Below are 8,838 nucleotides of genomic sequence, written 5' to 3'. Positions count from 1 at the left end.
TTGTGCATTCTCACCTTCTTACTTTGACTCACACTGTCTTACCGAACCATTCCATAAAGCCCAACTCAAATCATACTTCTTCTATCACCCTGTCTCTCATTATACCAGCTTAAAGCTCTCTCTTTCCAAAACAAAACAACACACAAAAAAAACCCACCCAACTTACTTACATTCTATATCATTTATGTGCCAATTAAACCCTTTAAAGTTGTCATCATGAACCATTACGAAAACCTCTTATTTAACATTTTGTGTTTATGATGTATTTCACCAAATAAATACATTCCTGCAACATAAGGTCTATCTTTTCTCTATCTTTCAACCCTGTCACAATGCCTCACCCACAGTTGCTACTCATGAAAAATCTGTCGATTGGTGTAGTCAGGGTAGGTGATCTACAGTTCCCCACAGAAAGCAACAGACCAATAGTTCTCAAGGCCATGTCTTCCTCTATACTTTTTTCATAAGTAATTCTCAAATGGAAACCCTAAAAAGCAATGTCATTGGTAGGAAAAGGCTGTTTTGGTCCAAACTAACTTTTTTACTTTAAATAAGCCAAGAAATGTCACTAAGAAAAATAAAACATGAGGGATTAGCTACATCATAAGGAAAAGAAGGAAAAATTGATCTCAGATGATTTAAAATGAGAGTTCAAATCCGTAAACAAATACAAGAGAAACTGGTAATGCCTACTGCCTTCATGGAGTGCATACTAACTGATTGGGAGACAGTTACAAGAAGACTTAAATAACTTTGAATCTTCTGATTTTTGAACACTGTGCCTCCGTTAGCTACTCAAATGTAAAATATGTATTTTACAAAACAGAATGGAAGAGATAACTTCAACAGTGCCTTTTGAGAAAAAGTTTTGCTATTAAATGACTTAGAATCCTTTTTTAAAAAGGGGAAATAAAATAACATTTAAGAATGTCACTATATCTTTTGCTCCAAAGCGAGAAAACATTCTCCAGCTTTTCCAATCCAAGGATCAGACAGAGAAAGCTATTTGCAAGCAGGTTCTGGCAGAGCTAGGGATAAAACAACACTTAAAAACCAAACACCTTCCTAAGGCTCCAAGCCCCATCCAGAAAACATCAGGAGCACTCTAGTTCAGTGGTACACAGAGATGCTTCCAAAAGAGTCTCCTTCTCCTAAGAAATGAGCCATTCCCCAAGTTCACATCCAAACTCCCTTGTCCATTTCACAGCAGTCGTACCCACCCTTTCCCGACCTCTGCTCTGATGAGTCCTCACACTCCCAATACTTTCCTCCCTATCACAATGTAAATCTTAAAAAAAAAAAAAAAAAAAAGCCTATTTTCTCCAAGGCCTCTTTCCTAGAAACAACACACTTTGCCTCTTTAGTCTTCGCCAAAATCTTGGGAAATCCAATTGAAGATTCTGGAGCAAATGGGGTTTCTGAGTATTCTGACTCCCGAGAAAGCTCTACTGGTCTCATTTGCAACCTGCTCAATTTTTCTCTGCAATTTAATAATAATACATCAATTTGTTTTCATTTGAAAGCATTTTATTCAGCTTCTTGCTAAGACAAAAAGACAATAGTGAATGTGAAGGAAAAGCCTGTTATATTATCCTTAATTGAAGAAGGTTTCCTCCTGAAACAAGAAACTAACCATGTAATAAATTAAGTCCTATTTATTTACAGGACTGTTGCTCAGTAAAATCAAGGAAAAATGGCATTTCACATTTGCTCTAAAGCTGGAAGCTTTTAGAGGTTCAGCCTTCAAAAAGTGGAACTATTAAAATAACAACAGAGTAAGAACAGATGAAAAATGAACTGCCTTTTCATTGATAAAGTAGCTGTGATCTCTTCCTTTATCAATCACTACCTAAAAATTTAACGTAACATTTTAATTTTGACTTCTTTCCCTTCCCAAGCTCATTCTAGTGGAAATGCTAATGATCGGTAAAATACCCAAAATGTAGGAAAAGGGAGGGAAATAAATGACATGTATAATTCACAGTCTAGATAAGCCATCCCTGGGTAAATAAGCATTCATTTATATTTCTCTAATGTTCTTACTCTCCAGGAACTCAGAAGATTTTGCAGCATAAAAACAGCGCTAATCATCCAAACATGAAAGGAACCCATCAATGTGTCTTTTGGGGGATTTCAGTGCTTTCCACTTCCAGATCCCAGAACAAGCCCACTGAACATGGGAGGCCTCTCCCTACCACCAACAGTGAAATGCAAGTGCTTCAGACCCCTCCAGCTAACATTTCAGTTACCCTAACCCAACTGACTCCTTTCAGGATCAAGAGACCTTGAGTCCCAAACCTAGAGTACCTCTTAGGCAACCAGCTTTTATTTTGTTCCACTCTCCTCAATATGACACATCTCCAAGACCTAAGGGAAATCTTAACTATTATCCACTTTTACCTTTGCTGTTCTAGCCCAAGAGCCTCCCAGAACTTTTTCTGCTCCACCTCAAATACCCCTCCCAGCACCAATTCCCAGTATACAGTCCTACACCAATTTCAGCCTTACACATAAGCAAAGAAGTCAGGTGGTAGAAGCCATAATTCCTCTACAGTCCTGGTTATAACTTATGTTGGTGATACGAGAGCATTCATGAGTAGCCAAATGTGTGCATTTACGTGCAAGAGAAATGAAGAAAGATAAGCAGACACCACAAGACCTTTTAAAAAGTACCTCGGAGAGCTGCAGAAACAAAACAGGTATGTTACTTCAATACCTCTTATTCTCACCCATATTCTATTTATTGGTAAATCTTCTGTTCATTTCCCTCATCCTTCCTGCTTCCAAAATGCTCTCTACCAAAGGTACTCTTGCCCTCCTTCTGCCTATCCCAGAATCTTTCATTATGCCCACTCACTATGTTTAGCTACCTGGGATAATGATAACTTCTTAAAGCCAAAATTGTTCACTTTACTTGGTTATATGAACATCAGAATATAACACCACTTAATGGAAAAACATTTTTAAGCAAGAGTCAGTCAACCAACCTGGGTACCCATCTCCACTCCATGACTTAATGGTCCTGTAGCCCTGGACAATACACGTAAGCTGTGGGATACTCAGTTTCCTCAGCTATAAAACAGGTAGAACAATATCTACCTTATCTAACTCAATCAACTGATAGAAGGATTTTAAAAGTCCTGATAAACAGAAAAACAAAGAATAATAATTACCAAAGGTCAATGGTCAGCTGTCAGACCTAACTACATGAGACCCATTCAAATAAATCCGTGCAAATACTATGGGAAAACCCAGAATGGTTCTGAAGACGAAAGAAACTCCAAACTTGATAATCACTCATTGTAATTAAAATATCCAGCTAAGGGAAGAATAAAGGGGAGCCTCGGTCTTTGGGCCTATTCCACCTTCAGATCCCAGGCTGTAGCTAAAAACAGTCCGGTTGCCTGCCAGCTAGCTGGTCAGTGCCAGGGCATTTCTCTTGGGTAAAGAGTCCTATTCTAGAATAGTTCAGGAATGAATGAGAAAAGAGTTACTTTGGTAAATGCACTCTCACTGTCGTGGTGGAGATCAGTACTGCAATTGTACAGCAAAACTTTTCTCCTTTTACACTAACAGTGTCCATCCAAATCAGGGTATCTGCAGATTCTATCCTCTATGCCAGACTGAAGATAAAGCAACCGTCTGCTTTTGAGACTACTGAAATTTAATACAGTACATAGATACTATATCAAATACACATATAAATACGCACTAAGCTGCTAAATCCCTAGAGGGAAAGGAGCAAATATATATTGAGCTCTATGTGTCAGAAACCACAAGGTAACAGAGATTTCATTTAATCCCCACAAACACCCTGCAAGGTAGGTATTATTATTCCTATTTTTATCGATGAGAACACTGAAGCTCAAATATATTAAATAATTTTCCCAAAGCCACAAAGCTAATAAGTAGCAGAGTCAGAACTTGAACTTAGTTTTGCCTAACTCCAGAGCCCATACTGCTTTTTTTCTCAATGGTGTTAACTGCGGCAACCTTCTTGTGTCTTCATTTCACCTTAATTCCTGAGATGGTACTGAACTCTGTGTCCTGCTTGTGTCTCTACGACCTCACAAAGAGAGAAAATTTTTCCAGAAGGCTTCTTCTTTGCCTTTTCTTTTCCTGCATTTACTTCCTATTCCTGTACAAACTGTTCTTTTTTAGGTTGGATTACCAGGCTAGACCTAACAGTCTGCCATGCCACATTTCAACAATTAATGTACACCAAAAGCATGAAAGTTCTGTTTCATTCAACACTTTAACAGCCATAGTTTTTGAGCGTGGTATCATTTTCTAAGCTGTTCCTGCCACTTAAAGAGTGTTAGTGTCTAGTACGATGCCTCACACACAGTAGGTACAGAGAGAGAATATTTGTTGATTCACTGACTAAGAAAAGATTTCTTTGGGGCTCCTGGGTGGCTCAGTCAGTAAAGCATCTGACTCTTGATCTCAGGGTCGTGAGTTCAAGCCTCACATCGTCACACTGGGCATGAAGCCACCTTAAAAAAAATTTTTTTTAAAGACTTCTTTACTCCTCTAGTTATCTTGCTATATTTAAATCAAGAGATTTTACAGGAGTCCAATTCCGGGAATGAGTCCTTTCTCATTAAAGATAATTTTTTTGGAAAATATAAACATGATTCAGAAAAAAAGGTAAGTTAAATATAACAACCTTGTGTTTAAATCCCTAAGTGACTAACTAGTGGACTATGAACTTAAGGTTTTAAAAGGCTTGGTTTAAAAATACTTTCATTCTGGATAACTTTTGCAAGAGCTTCTTGCCCTCTCTATGGAAAACAAAAGACTGAAAATATACAATGAAACACAGACAACTGTTTTGCTTAGGACAGTTAAGACTAAGGATGACTTTTTTCCTGTTTTTTTCTTACATATATTACATTTTTTCTGCCAGAAGTATATGTTATTTTCATAATTATGGAAACTAATCTCACTCTGGAAAAACTTTGCCTTTTTAACACTTTCCATACAGTGTGGGGTTATTTTCTTTCTCAGATATAATCAATAGGAATTAAGTATTCATTAATTCATGCCTGTGCCTCCAGAACTTGTTACATAACATCAGCAAGTTAAAGATAATTATTTTTCTCTCCATTCATAGAATGTTTTTCTTGCTTTAGGTGGATATGTCTCTACCTTTGAATGCTTTTTAAGCAGATGCAGATTTCTTGTATAATCTTTTCTTGGTAACGAACACAAGAATGACGTTTGGCCTTGATATAGCCCCAATCTATAGGTCTTTTAACTTTATACATGTTATCTTTTCAGTGACATTAAAGTACTCCAATCATAGTGGGACCTAAATGGAATGAGCTATTTTATGCAGTAGGAAGTTTCCTTCCACGGAAGTATTCAAAGCAAAGATCTCCCATAAGGGGATTCCTGCGCTGGGAGGTTATACGAGCTGAATGTTATGACCACCTTCCCTTTCTAGGATTTTAAAATAAATTTTTTTACAAGTCTACTTTAGCAATACAATGGATTGCACACTGGCGGCGTCTGCCATGTCAAGTCCTTTTCTTAGCTCACTGTTCAGATCAACCCAGAGAATATTCCCTTCTGAACCTGCTTAACTTAGCAAGCTATCTGATTACTTCTTGTGGAGACCAAATCTCCATAATTATTAACAGATCCTTGCTATGTGAAATTATTGAAATGTGCTGAAATAATGCAGTCAGCAAAATGTCACTGTAGGTCTTACATATGGATCTGTTGCAGCCTGTAAAACACTGTCTCCATGAGGGACAGCCAAAATGAAGAGTTATGTGGGAGTAATAAAATATGATAACTAGGCCTGCAACCTCAAGAATAAACCCAGCTGCGCATGCACACACACATCTACAAGAAAGCCTGCTGATAACAAAAGCAAAGAAAAACCCAAATCATGTCCAGCGTGTGCGCACTTCCCCGCAGGGCTGGTCAGGGAACTGTCCTTTCAGCACCACAGCAAGAAACCCTGGTGCAAGTCTAAACACGGGCATCCCAAGCTGGATCGAGTGAGAAAAATTCGTTAAATCTCCTACAAAGAAAGCAACAAGCACTGTACCGGTGTTTGTTTTTAAGTATGCTATATTCTACCTCATAATCCTTTATTAATTTAATATAAAATCCTTTAATTACTTTGATAAAGGTTGACAGAGCCCCAAATGAAAACCAAAGGTATATTAAGTCTGCCTCTCAAACTGAACCCAAGAAACCAATAATTGGCCTGCACTATCAAGAACTGCTTTGCAACATCCACTGCCAGCCCTACTAAGAAACACAACACATTCACACATACCCTAAATCAGACGGTGAGAACATAGAACATGCTCAGAGTTCTCCCTAGGGACAGACTCAATTTCTAGGACAGATGATGCTTGCTGAATAGCAAACCATCACTACCACCCCCCTCCCAAGCAATCAAATTCTCTTTCAGGGAGAACTGAAGGCCTTATGGGTCATGAGTTCCAAAGAAAAAATGCTGCAGTATTTCAAGAACCAGGTTACAGGCAACGTGCTACAAAGCTTTCAGCAGTTTAAGTCTGATTCCCCCGAGATTCCTACCAGAATGGTACCGGATGTTAACGTTATCCAGCCATTTGCATTACACATCAAAAAAAAATTTTTTTTTTGAGGAAAGAAAAAAAAGTCCCTCCACCCCCATTATCTTCTAATGCACGTGGAGAAAAGAGAAGTACAGAGAGATTGTGAAACAGTGAAAGCGTACCACACCCGAAATCTCCCTTGCAAAGCTAAAACATCCCCCAGCCCTAACACACCGCTACCTCTCTAAAGGCTCTCCAGGTTCAAACTTGAGAAAACAGTTATAAAAAGCACTATCCCCATTTGCTCCTGAAGCCCTCAACCACATTTCCTGCTTCCATTCCTGCTGCTCTGGTGCCCACTGTGCATTAAAAAGAATTTTCCTTGTATGGTAGAGCTTGCTCCATGGTAATTATTTCTCCCTCTCCCTGAGTTAGCCAGATGCAATGCCAAGTTTCTCCCCCCTCCCCAGACAGGTGACACCCTTTTATTATGAACATTGATGCCCCGAATCTTGGAATCTCCCCATATAAAACGTATTCCCCCGTGTTTCAAAAACTGCAGTGTAAGTGAGGGAGAGGGCACAGGGTGGAGTAGTTGGAAGGAATGCATGGCTTGAAGAATCATATTTGTCAGACTGGAAAATGATTCCCACTGCACCCCACCTCTAAGCTGGGGCCTCTGAAGGGGTCTGAAAGCCCTGTCTAACCCCGGAAAGTTAACTGCCAAGTCTCCACCGGTGGTTGCTGCAGGCACGGAGGGGATGGAGCTGAGCTCTGAGGAAAAATGCAGAGGCTTTGCGGTCCCCCAAATACCAGGAGAGAACTAGAGGAGGGGTCTGTGGAGCTGGGCAGTCCTGTAAGCCAAACGCTAAGCAGCCCAGGGTGCTGCCGCTTGTGGTAAGGTGGGGGAGGGAAGGGAGAAAAGAGGAGAGGAACAGGCTCTGCATCGGGTGGCGTAGGGATGGGGGTGGGGGGAGGGGGATATTCTGAAAGTGATGTACTCCCTAATGCAGGAATCCTAGCCTGCCGAGGAAGGTCCCGGGGGCCCCCCAACACAGCCCCAGAGCACCCTTTCAGGAGGGGGACGGACGCATCCGAGTAAAGGGCAGAGGGAGTCCTGGCTGCCCTAAGAACCCAGGAGCTCCTGGCTTCTGCAGTTGGTAACGACCTGGAGCCGGCTGGGGGAGAAGGATGCAGTAAGACATGGGGGAGGGGGTAGAGCTGAGGGGCTGCTGGAGGAAGATCCCGACAGCGCTGCCCTTCCCAGTGCAACCCGGCGAGGGGCCCCGACTCTGACCCGGCCCTCGGAGATGGGGGGGAGGGGGGCTGCACCACGGAAGGGGCGCCGAGGGCAGGCCAGTGTCCCCCAACGCAGCCAAGAGACGAGAAGAGCGAGGATGTATGGGGGTGGTGGCCGGTGGTCCTCAACTCTCCTCAGGGACCCCCGGTAAACACCGGAGAAGGAAGCGAGACTTCCAAACACCTGTCCAAAACAGGGAGGGCAGAAACCCAGCTCCACGGCCCCTCGAGCCCCGCCGCGCACTCTGCGGCAAAGCCCCCGACTGGAGATGGGCGAGCCCCGCTCCGGGGTCCCGAGGCGAGAAGGGGAAGTCGGCAGGCAAGGAGCGGCGTCGGGACGGGGGCTCCGGGGCGACTTACGGCAGCGGCGGCGAGGGAGGCAGCGGCGGCCCTAGCGCGGGGCCCGGGAGGCGCGGCCGGACTGCAGAGGCGCCGAGGTTGCGGCGGGCGGGACTGCGGTGGGCGCCATCTTGGAGCGCTCCCCGCGCCCGCCCCCCGCGCCGCCCGAGTCCTTGCATAATTGATGACTCGCGCCCGCCGCGCGCTGCCGCGCGCGCCCCCGCCGCCGGGCCCCCCGCCCGCTCCGCCCCCGCGCCGACCCCCGCCGCGCGCCCCCCGCCCGTCCGGGGCCCGCCCGCGCGCGCCGCCCGCGCCCTCCCGCTCGCCCGCGCCCGGCGGCCCACCTACCCCTGCAGGACGCGCCCGCTCGCCCGCAGCGCGCCGCGCCGCCCGCCCTCGCGCTCGCTGGCTCTCAGGCCGGAGTCCCCGCGCCGCCCGGACCGGATCCGGGGCGAGGGAGCAGGGCGCCGGCAGGGGGCGCCGCGCCGGAGCGCCTCGCGAGCGTCCCCGGGCCCGCCTCCCCGACGCCCCCGCGGAGCCGCGCGGGAGGGGCACCCGGCTGAGCGCCGGGACGCGGCAGCGGGACGGTGCCGGGCAGCCTGCCAGCACCTGAGCGCTGAAACCCGAGGTGTTACGTGGACTCCAGTGCCCCGTGACC

At 44.9% G+C, this 8,838-nt stretch overlaps 1 protein-coding gene across 5 annotated transcripts in view; it reads right to left on the bottom strand.

Moving 5' to 3' along the window:
- The window catches only part of SCN8A (sodium voltage-gated channel alpha subunit 8), a 178,331-nt gene extending 170,012 nt beyond the window's left edge, over positions 1-8,319 (bottom strand). For all 5 annotated transcript variants that reach the window (XM_043563958.1, XM_043563960.1, XM_043563957.1 and 2 more), the window contains exon 1: positions 8,202-8,319. The gene's annotated coding sequence lies outside the window, so the exon portion shown is untranslated. The remainder of the gene's footprint in view (positions 1-8,201) is intronic.
- Positions 8,320-8,838: the final 519 nt, after the last annotated feature.

This window comes from Prionailurus bengalensis, chromosome B4 (genome assembly GCF_016509475.1).
Source record: "Prionailurus bengalensis isolate Pbe53 chromosome B4, Fcat_Pben_1.1_paternal_pri, whole genome shotgun sequence".
Classification (NCBI taxonomy): domain Eukaryota; kingdom Metazoa; phylum Chordata; class Mammalia; order Carnivora; family Felidae; genus Prionailurus; species Prionailurus bengalensis.
This window is presented reverse-complemented; position numbering and strand designations above follow the sequence as displayed.